Below are 12333 nucleotides of genomic sequence, written 5' to 3' on the forward strand. Positions count from 1 at the left end.
ACCATATCCCCTTTAAAATCAGGCATAATTACAGATAATACCACAGACCACTACCCTACTTTCCTCATAACTACTCTTGGTAAAATACCCCAAGACACTACTAAAGTCACCTTCAGACTTCACAATGAGGCAGCCATTAATAACTTCACAACAGCAGTAACAAACATTGACTGGCACACTGAGCTAGAAATCTATACAGATATTGACGAATGTTTTAATAATTTTCTAAAAAAGACCCAATACCTTTATAACAAGCACTGCCCTAAAAAAACTAAACAGATGACAGCTAAGAGACTGAACAGTCCCTGGCTAACACCCAGCATTCTCAAATCCATAAATACAAAACACCGATATGAAAAACAGTACAGAATGGGTCACATAACCAGAGACCAAACAAAACGTTACTCGTCAATCCTAACCAGCCTGATAAGAAGGGCAAAAAAATTGTATTATGAGAACAGATTATCCAACTTACGAGGTGATATAAAAAAGACCTGGAAGACCCTATCAGAAATTCTGGGAACAAAAAAGATATCACAACATAGCGAAATAAAATTAGCAAAATCAGATGAACCCCAACTCCCACCAACAGAAACAGCAAACAGACTCAATGATTTCTTCTCCACTATAGGTCAAAACCTTGCCAATAAAATCCCAAGCTCAGATACCCCACCAAATAACTAGCTCACTGGCAACTACCCAAACACACTGTTCCTAGCTCCGACTAACCCATACGAAGTCTCCCTTATTATCAACGCACTGAAAAACAAGGCAGGAGATTTAAATACCTTACCACCCTTTATATACAAAAAAGCGTCACAAGTACTATCACCAATCATTGCAACACTCTTTAACAAATCCATTGAATCCTCCACCTTCCCTACAATTCTCAAAATAGCAAGGGTCACCCCGATCCATAAAGGAGGAGACCAAACAGAGTTGAATAACTATAGGCCAAAATCCAATTTACACCCTCTCTCAAAAATCTTCAAAAAATTAATTCATAAACGAATCTACTCCTACCTCATCTCCCAAAACATTCTCAACCCCTGCCAATTTGGATTCAGGCCTAGTAAAAATACTAATGATGCTATTATACACATGCTAGAACATATATACAATGCAATAGAGAAAAAAGAAGTCCCACTGGGGATCTTCATTGACTTACGTAAAGCTTTTGATACAGTTGACCATGACTTGCTCCACGTAAAATTGTCATACTATGGTATTAGAGGGCACTCCCTCAACTACCTCAAGTCTTACCTCAGCAACAGAAGCCAATATGTGTACGCAAATGGGGCAAGCTCTTCCGCACAACCAATTACAGTTGGTGTCCCACAGGGAAGTGTCCTTGGCCCTCTTCTCTTTCTCCTATACATAAATGACCTACCAAATGCTTCGCAATTACTCAAACCCACAGTTTTTGCAGATGACACTACATACGTCTTCTCTCACCCGAGCCCAGTCACGCTAGCCAATACTGTAAACACCGAATTACAGAAAATATCTACCTGGATGAGGACTAACAAACTTACACTAAACAATGACAAAACCTACTTCATTCAGTTTGGTAACAGAGCTACAGATGTACCTCTTAACATAATGATAAACGGATCACCTATCACAAAGCTAACAGAGGGAAAATTCTTAGGAATCCACCTCGATAATAGACTCAAATTTCATACACATGTACAACAAATTTCTAAGAAAATTTCCAAGACTGTAGGCATACTATCGAAGATACGGTACTATGTTCCACAGTCAGCCCTCCTGGCCCTTTATCACTCTCTTATTTACCCCTATCTCACCTATGGAATTTGTGCATGGGGCTCAACAACAATTAACCATCTCAGACCACTAATTACCCAACAAAAGGCTGCAGTTAGAATGATAACAAATTCTCACTACAGGCAACACACTCCACCAATATTCAAAACACTCAACCTACTCACCATACAAAACATCCATACTTATTATTGCACCTATTACATACATAGAACACTTAACTCTGATATTAACCCTCCCCTCAAACATCTCCTTGCCAACCTCTACAGAACACATGACCATAACACAAGGCACAGATCACTCTTTGATGTTCCTCGTGTCCATCTCATACTATGCAAAAACTCAATGCACATAAAAGGCCCTAAAATCTGGAATTCATTACCTGTAAATATAAAAGAAACACTACCTGTTTACAAATTCAAGTCTCTTCTCAAAGTTCACTTACTCAAAACCAAATAAATACTGAATAACTGAACCTTATAAATTGTATATCCAAAATGTTACTCACAATTATATCACATAAATGTTAAACCTAGGACCCAATCTAACTTTGTTATTTTTTTAAATACACTACCTAACAGAATACTCCATTCTACTGAATGAACAGCAATGCATACAACCATATGAGCTGTCTTTGTAATACTCATTTGTGCTTTATAGTTATCTGTTTACAATAATGTCTTATCACTGATTTCATCATTGCTTAGTTAATCTTAAGTTAATTTTAAGCCAGCCCGTAATGCTATGCATATAAGTGGCTTTGGCATGCTGCTCTTACCTGTATTTTTGTTTTTTTTGTACCTCTGTATGTATGCTAAAATTTCTAAATAAATAAAATAAATAAATAAATTCCAAACTACTCCTCCTCCATTTCCCCCAAAACTCTTCTTAAATCACAACCAAAGCTTCGTCTTGGAGCCAAACAGGATGCCTTAAGCTGTATTCATAACTTAATCACACAGAACGCTCTTTCACAAATTATTTACGTTGATGGTTCTGTACACCAATCCACTGGTGCAGCTGGTAGTGCTGCTGTTGTCATACAGAGTGATGGCTCTCATAAAGAAATTGGAGCACGCATCAATAACTGGGCCTCTACCCTTCAAACAGAACTGTTTGCCATACTCCTTGCACTGAAATGTGTCCATGTATCTAAGGCTGACACTTTAATTGTAACTGATTCTCTGTCATCCATATATGCTCTCAACTCATTAAGTATAAATTGTGGCATGTTCGTGTCAGAAGCCAGGTATGGAAAGATTGTGGACAGTGGAGTCAGAGTGCACATGCTGTGGATTCCATCTCACATTGGTCTTCAGATGCATGATAGAACTGATAAATTGGCTAAGCTGTATGCTTTCAAAGAGGGGGTAGATTACACTCTTGGGTTGTCAATTAGCAGTTTGAGAACAATACGAAAAGAACTTCAACTGAACTTTATTGACTTAAGGAGAGTGACACAAGTCAATCCATCTATCATCATTCCATCATGCAGGAGGAGCCACAAGTCTATGGTGCATCCAACAAGATAAGCAGACTCTTGGATGTCACTACCACCCACCTCCAGCTGGGTTACAAGTATCTTTGGCAGGTTAAATCACCACCATCAGTGTAGATCAAACGAAATGTAAACTTTACCAGATGGACTACTGTCTCACCCTGCGTAATTATGTACTGGAGTGCGATAAAATTAATGAATTTGGAGACAACTCACTCAGAAATGTTCAAGATATGTCAAAGTATTTTATCCACAGTGGTATATTACAGACCATTCTGAAGCAATACCTTGACTTTGCTCACTGTAAATAAAGAATTACCTTGTGAGTGTGTGTGTGTGTGTGTACTCACCTATATGTACTCGCCTATATGTGGTTTCAGGGGTCGAGTCATAGCTCCTAGCCCCGCCTCTTCACTGGTCAATACTAATTCACTCTCTCCCTGCTCCATGATATTTGTCATGCCTCTTCTTAAAGCTATTTATGGAACTTGCTTCCACTACTTCACTCTCCAGATTATTCCAGTTCCTGACAACTCTAAGACTAAAAAAATACTTCCTAACATCCTTATGACTCATCTGGGTTTTCAGTTTCCAATTGTGTCCCCGTGTTTCTGTATCCCATCTCTGAAACATTTGATCCTTGTCCACGTTGTTAATGCCTCTTAGTATTTTATACATTGTTATCATGTCCCCTCTATCCCTCCTATCCTCTAGTGTCATCAGGTTGAGTTCCCTTAACCTCTCCTCATAAGACATACCCCTCAGTTCCGGGACTAATCGTGTTGCAAATTTTTGCACTTTCTCCAATTTCTTGACATGTTTGACTAAGTGAGGGTTCCATACTGGCGCTGCATATTCCAGTATAGGCCTTACGTAAACTGTGTACAATGTCGTGAATGACTCCTTACTCAGATGTCTAAATGCCAATCTCAGGTTTGCCAGTCTCCCATATGTTGCAGCAGTTATTTGATTGATGTGTGCCTCAGGGGACATGTTCGTTATAATGCTTACCCCAAGATCCTTTTCTTTAACTGACGTTTGCAGCTGTTGGTTTTCTAACCTGCACTCCATCTGCGGTCTTCTGTGTCCTTCCCCAATCTTCATGACCTTACACTTACTGGGGTTAAACTCCAGGAGCCATTTGTCGGACCATACTTGTAGTTTGTCCAGATCCCCTTGTAATCTTAACTGATCCTCTCCCACTTGTATTCTCCTCATCAGTTTCACATCATCAGCGAACAGTGACACTTCTGAATCTATTCCTTCCACATGTCATTCACGTATACAAGAAACAGCACCGGGCCTAGGACTGAACCTTGTGGAGCCCCACTCGACACATTCGCCCACTCTGACACTTCAGCACGTACCAACACACGTTGTTTCCATCCTGTCAGGTATTCCCTGATCCATTGCAGTACTTTCCCCGTTATTCCTGCCTACTCCTCTAATTTTTGCACCAGTCTCTTGCGTGGTACTGTGTCAAAAGCCTTCTTGCAATCTAAAAAGATGCAATCTACCCATCCCTCTCTCTCCTGTCTTACTTCTGTTACTTTATCATAGAACTCAAGTAAATTTGTGACACAGGATTTCCCATCTCTGATGCCATGCTGACTGTCATGTATGAGCCAAATCTTTTCAATGTGTTCCACTACTTTTCTCCTGATAATCTTTTCCATGACTTTACATACTATACAAGTCAGTGACACTGGTCTGCAGTTTAATGCTGCCTGTCTGTCCCCTTTCTTAAAAAATGGAACTACATGTGCTGTCTTCCACGCCTCAGGCAACTGCCCTGTTTCAATAGATTTACTGAAGATTGCTGCTAATGGCACACACAGTTCCTTTGCTCCCTCTCTCAGTATCCATGGAGAAATGTTATCTGGGCCCACAGCCTTTGAGATACCGAGTTCGTCTAGCAGTTTCTTCACCTCAACATTGGTTATGTGTATTGTGTCCAGCGCCTGCTGGTGCACCCTACCTCCACAGTTTTCTGGAAGCATTCCTGACTCTATTGTGAACACTTCTCTAAATCTTTTGTTGAGTTCATCACATACTTCTTGGTCACTCTTCATGAGCTCCCCTCCTTCTTTCTTCAGCCTGATTACCTGGTCCTTGACTGTTGTTTTTCTCCTAATGTGATTGTATAACAACTTTGGTTCGGATTTGGCTTTTGATGCTATGTCGTTCTCGTATTGCCTCTGGGCCTCTCTCCTTATCCTTGGATATTTGTTTCTGGTTCTTCTGCTCAGCTACTTGTTTTCTTGAGTCCTTTGCCTTCTATACCTTTTCCATGCTCTTGCACACTTGGCTTTGGCCTCTTTACACCTCCAATTAAACCATGAGCTCAGTCTGGTCATACCATTTTTTCTGTTGCCCTTTGGTATGAACCTTTCCTCTGCCTCCCTGCACTTAGTGGTTACTATTTCCATCATTTCATTTACTGTCTTTCTATCTAGTTCTTTTTCCCACTGCACTTCATGCAGGAAACTTCTCATTCCTACGTAGTCCCCTTTTTTGAAGTTTGATTTCTCTCTTTGTTCTCGTGCTGCTGCATTCTCCACTGTTAACTCAACAAGATATTCAAAACTCAGGACATCATGATCACTAGCACCAAGGGGTCTTTCGTGGGTGATATCCCTTATGTCTGAACTATTCAAGGTGAATATGAGATCCAGCCTTGCTGCAACATCCTCTCCTCTCTCTCTGGGTGTATCCCTACCATGTTGATGCATAAAGTTCTTCAATACAGACTCCAACATCTTAGCCCTCAATGTTTCTGGTCCCCCGTGTGGCTCTAGATTTTCCCAGTCAATCTCTTTATGATTGAAATCCCCCATTATAAGCAATTTTGTCCTACCCATATGAGCCCTCCTGGCCACTTCAGCTAGTGCATCCACCATTGCCCTATTGCACACATCATACTCTTCTCTTGTTCTCCTGCTGTTAAGTGGTGGGTTATACATCGCTGCTATCATCACCTTTGGACCACCAGTCTGAAGTGTTCCTACAATGAAGTCGTCTGTTTCCCTTGTTTCCATTCCTCCCACCTCCTCAAAACTCCACTGGTTTTTTATGAGCAATGCTACTCCTCCCCCTCCTCTGTTCTCTCTGTCTTTAATCATAATCTGATATCCAGGTGGAAAAATTGCATCTGTTGTGGAAAATATTTTAATTTTCCGAAGCTATAGTGCCTAATAAATGTTTAATGTGTTAATTTGGGTCAAAATGTATTTGAAAATGGAATAGAACCAACAGGGTCCCTCTGCGCCTGTGCGGATGTGCGGGGGAACAGGTCGACACAGGGCATGGAGGCGGCGGGAGTGTATTGAATGTAGTGAAGAGGCTGTGAAAACATGGGACCAGGAAATTGCCGTTCACGGCGGCCTAAAGATTAATATAGGCTCACTTCATAATAGGAAGTGTCGTAACTGTTCCTGGTGAAGAGTGAGGGAACGTGATTTACGGACCACCATAATAAAGTGGTAAAACGAGTGAATAATGGTTGGATTGGTGGTGACTGGCTCGTCGCCATGGAGTGTCCCGGGGAAAATACCCGTGATTTAATCATTCATTGGTCTCAGATCTTAATGGAGTGGCCTCCAATGTGTATAATAATTAGAAGACATTAAACCGTATGGTGGGCTAAGAAATAATCAGTGATAATAACACCAAGTTAAGAGAATGTGTGAAGTGAAATGAGTCACCGTTCTCAGAGTGAGCATCTGTTTATCTCGTGTTCTTGCCTCGAGGATAGAGAAGTTTTTATGGAGTTACGACTTCTAAACCAGGATAAACCAACGGATACCTCGTCCTGCTGGAATAAGAACCGTGTCGGTGTAACAGGACATCGAAATGAGATGGTGAATGGAGGAAATAAGGAGCATCAGTCACCCACAGTTAAGTAGCCTTTCTAGTTATAGCAGACTGATACTGGCCAGTTAGGTATGTTGTAATTGGATAGGTTATGAGTGATCCAGCTACATCAAGTGACCACCAGAGAACATCTGGTAAGTGGTGGGATTATGTACAAGTGTTTTTCCTTGATGGATGCATCCAGTTTGCGGCACGTAGTATTGTATCTTGGAGAGGATCCCAACCGTTTTGGATACTTTTTTGATTATGTGTTGGATATGGGTGCTGAAGTTCAGGAAGTAAAGGTGGTGACCCTACAGATTTAAACAACTATAGGTCAATATCAAACTTACCATTGCTATCCAAAATCTTTGAGAAACTCGTGCACAGGAGACTATATTCATTTATAACGTCACAAAACATACTCAACCCCTGCCAATTTGGATTCAGGAAAAATAAAAGTACTAACGATGCAATCATAAAAATGCTAGATCTGCTTTACACAGCATTGGAAAATAAGGAATATCCACTAGGAATTTTTATTGACCTAAGAAAAGCTTTTGACACAGTAAACCACGGCATCCTACTCCGCAAACTTGACCATTATGGTATAAGAGGCCATGCGCTTGCATATTTCAAATCTTACCTTACTAATAGGTATCAGTATGTCACCATTAAAGACACAGCATCAACAACACAGCCACTTGATACTGGAGTTCCGCAGGGAAGTGTCCTTGGTCCCCTGCTCTTCCTCATATACATCAATGATCTTCCAAACGTATCTCGACACCTGTACCCCATTCTCTTTGCTGACGACACGACTTATGTCATCTCTCACCCTAATCTTGCAACCCTCAACACCATTGTTAATGAGGAGCTGATCAAAATATCGACTTGGATGACAGCCAATAAACTTATGCGTAACGTTGACAAAACCTACTACATTATGTTTGGTAGCAGAGCAGGAGATGCGCAAATTAACATTAAGATCGACAACACTCTAATTGCCAGGCATAATGAGGGCAAATTCCTAGGCCTATACCTCGACAACAACCTGAACTTTAGCACCCATATCCAACACATAACCAAAAAAGTATCCAAAACGGTTGGGATCCTCTCCAAGATACGATACTACGTGCCGCAAACTGCCTTTCTCACACTATACCATTCATTTATATATCCATACCTCACCTATGCTATCTGTGCTTGGGGTTCAACTGCAGCAACACACCTAAAGCCAATAATAACCCAACAAAAAGCCGCAGTAAGAATAATCACTAAATCCCATCCCTGGCTACACCCCCCCCCCCCCACTCTTCATAGATCTAAACTTACTTCCTGTTCAGTACATCCACACTTACTACTGTGCAATCTACATCTACAGGACCTTAAATTCCAATATTAACCTTGACCTAAAACGCTTTCTTGATAGTTGTAACACCAGACACAAACATCTCTATGACATTCCCTGTGTCCGACTAAACCTTTACAAAAATTCAATGTATATCAAAGGCCCTAAAATCTGGAACACCCTACCTGAAAATTCCAAAACTGCAGACACATTCATCACCTTCAAAACTACCATCAGAAAACATCTTATCTCCCTGATACACCCTGTCAACTAATAATACGAATACCACCTGGTGGTTCACACTTACACTCGCTCACCCATTTGACCATAAACAGAAATATCAATCTCAATCTCAAAATAATGAATCTTAATTAGTCATAAGTTGGCCTGTGATACTCCAATACTGAAACTATGTATAGTGCCAAAACAAAAGCATTCACATTTCTAAACTCACAACTAGTATTTAGTCACTTAGCCATAATACCAACTTACCTCATAATTTTGTAACATTTTAAACTTAAGATTTAATATAAGTCTGCCCGAAATGCCTAGCCATGCTAGGAGTTCTAGTGGTACACTCTGTAATTATTATTTTACTACATGTAAACCACACAATAACCAAATTCTGTAAACTCAGCATTGTAATCCTTATAGAGAATAAACTTTGAATTGAATTGAAATGTGTATCCTACCCTCCCCCCTTCATTCAGTTAAACTAATATAATCTATACAGTCCACAATTAATTAGTAGCGCCGTACTTGTGGGTGCTATCCAATTGATACTGGTCTTGGATAGATATGGATAAGATTGTGAGGGTCGAGGGGGCCACCTGTAGTGACCAGAGGTGGTTAAGTTTTCTCACATGTCTACACAGGGTGACTACGGTAAACAATATAGTTGTTGTCTCCCAATGAGATTACTCATATGCATGTAATGTTGAGGTACATACAGGTAACCACCCCTAGAAAATTTTCCATATCTGCCTGCTGGTCCTTTGAACCGGATGCAATCAGTGAAAAATTAATTGAATTAATTTCTTAATAATTAAGTGACTGAAGAAAGTGGGTATAGGGTACACAAATTTAATTGGTCATGTGGTGGATGATAATTAGCGCAATTAATTGCTAGCACATGTGTGGCTAGGATTTATACAAGGGTAAAGTGCAAGAATTACTCTTATAAGGCGCCTACTTAAGTTGTATAATCAGTGATTAATAATTCTCTAACCATGACTGGATCTGATGGAGTTAATGTGGCTGACAAGTCCGTGGATTTTAGAGTAATGAAAGCATCATTACAGGCTATTAAAGGCCATGTGACAAAGGCATACAAGTGCTTTGATTTAATGAATCAAAGAGCCGTGAACCCTAATGAATTAAAGTTATATTTAGATGCAGATGCTTTAGAGAGTAGATTTGAGTGGTACAAATTGTGGTTTAGACTGTGAAAGAGATCTGCTGGAGAATTGTGCAGATGGAATGGAAATGAATGTTTTAATCAACATTACGAATTGGAAGAAAAACTGTCTTGTAAAAGTAAGGCTTTGAATAAATTAAAGGGTGTAAACCAGGCAGTTGATCAACCTATTAATGCAAACGGTGTGTTTGCCAAGACCTCCAGAGTACGGTCTGGAGGAAATCAGACTAGGTCGGCAAGAATTAATTGTTCAATTGCAGACCAGTCAGCCAAACAGTTCTAAGGATGTAACACATAATGACTCTGAAGTATCTGTCAAGTCTCTAAAAGGAAAAATAATCCCAGTGGTAATAATCATAATTAAGAGTTAAATAGGCATATATCAAGTGACAGGAATCAGTAATAGTGGTTCCTCACATCAAGGTAAGAGGAATAAGTACCTCAGTAAGGGTAACCCAGTTAATAAGAGGTCAGGCAAGGAAGAGAGACTGTCTCTTCTGCAAGGGTACTCATTTCGCTAAAATTTGTAATGCCTATAATTCATGGGATATTAAAGTGGAAAGAATGGAAGAACTTGACAGATGTATCAGATGTCTAGACAATCATAATGTAAAGGATTGTCATACCAAATTGAACAGTTGCTGTCAATGCAACAAGGGAAGGCACCATACAGTTATGTTTACCTGGAGTTTACCTGGAGAGAGTTCCGGGGGTCAATGCCCCCGCGGCCCGGTCTGTGACCAGGCCTCCTGGTGGATCAGAGCCTGATCAACCAGGCTGTTGCTGCTGGCTGCACGCAAACCAACGTACGAGCCACAGCCCGGCTGGTCAGGAACCAACTTTAGGTGCTTGTCCAGTGCCAGCTTGAAGACTGCCAGGGGTCTGTTGGTAATCCCCCTTATGTATGCTGGGAGGCAGTTGAACAGTCTCGGGCCCCTGACACTTATTGTATGGTCTCTTAACATGCTAGTGACACCCCTGCTTTTCATTGGGGGATGTTGCATCGTCTGCCAAGTCTTTTGCTTTCATAGTGAGTGATTTTCGTGTGCAAGTTCGGTACTAGTCCCTCTAGGATTTTCCAGGTGTATATAATCATGTATCTCTCCCACCTGCGTTCCAGGGAATACAGGTTCAGGAACCTCAAGCGCTCCCAGTAATTGAGGTGTTTTATCTCCATTATGCGCGCCATGAAGGTTCTCTGTACATTTTCTAGGTCAGCAATTTCACCTGCCTTGAAAGGTGCTGTTAGTGTGCAGCAATATTCCAGCCTAGATAGAACAAGTGACCTGAAGAGTGTCATCATGGGCTTGGCCTCCCTAGTTTTGAAGGTTCTCATTATCCATCCTGTCATTTTTCTAGCAGATGCGATTGATACAATGTTATGGTCCTTGAAGGTGAGATCCTCCGACATGATCACTCCCAGGTCTTTGACGTTGGTGTTTCGCTCTATTTTGTGGCCAGAATTTGTTTTGTACTCTGATGAAGATTTAATTTCCTCGTGTTTACCATATCTGAGTAATTGAAATTTCTCATCATTGAACTTCATATTGTTTTCTGCAGCCCACTGAAAGATTCGGTTGATGTCCGCCTGGAGCCTTGCAGTGTCTGCAATGGAAGACACTGTCATGCAGATTCGGGTGTCATCTGCAAAGGAAGACACGGTGCTGTGGCTGACATCCTTGTCTATGTCGGATATGAGGATGAGGAACAAGATGGGAGCGAGTACTGTGCCTTTTGGAACAGAGCTTTTCACCGTAGCTGCCTCGGACTTTACTCTGTTGACTACTCTCTGTGTTCTGTTAGTGAGGAAATTATAGATCCATCGACCGACTTTTCCTGTTATCCCTTTAGCACGCATTTTGTGCGCTATTACGCCATGGTCACACTTGTCGAAGGCTTTTGCAAAGTCTGTATGTATTACATCTGCATTCTTTTTATCTTCTAGTGCATTTAGGACCTTGTCGTAGTGATCCAATAGTTGAGACAGACAGGAGCGACCTGTTCTAAACCCATGTTGCCCTGGGTTGTGTAACTGATGGGTTTCTAGATGGGTGGTGATCTTGCTTCTTAGGACCCTTTCAAAGATTTTTATGATATGGGATGTTAGTGCTATCGGTCTGTAGTTCTTTGCTGTTGCTTTACTGCCCCCTTTGCGGAGTGGGGCTATGTCTGTTGTTTTTAGTAACTGTGGGACGACCCCCGTGTCCATCCTCCCTCTCCATTGGATGGAAAAGGCTCGTGATAGGGGCTTCTTGCAGTTCTTGATGAACACGGAGTTCCATGAGTCTGGCCCTGGGGCAGAGTGCATGGGCATGTCATTTATCGCCTGTTCGAAGTCATTTGGCATCAGGATAACATCGGATAGGCTTGTGTTAACCAAATTTTGTGGCTCTCTCATAAAAAATTCGTTTTGATCTTCGACTCTCAGTC

This window comes from Cherax quadricarinatus, chromosome 36 (assembly GCF_038502225.1).
Source record: "Cherax quadricarinatus isolate ZL_2023a chromosome 36, ASM3850222v1, whole genome shotgun sequence".
NCBI classification, from domain to species: Eukaryota; Metazoa; Arthropoda; class Malacostraca; order Decapoda; family Parastacidae; genus Cherax; species Cherax quadricarinatus.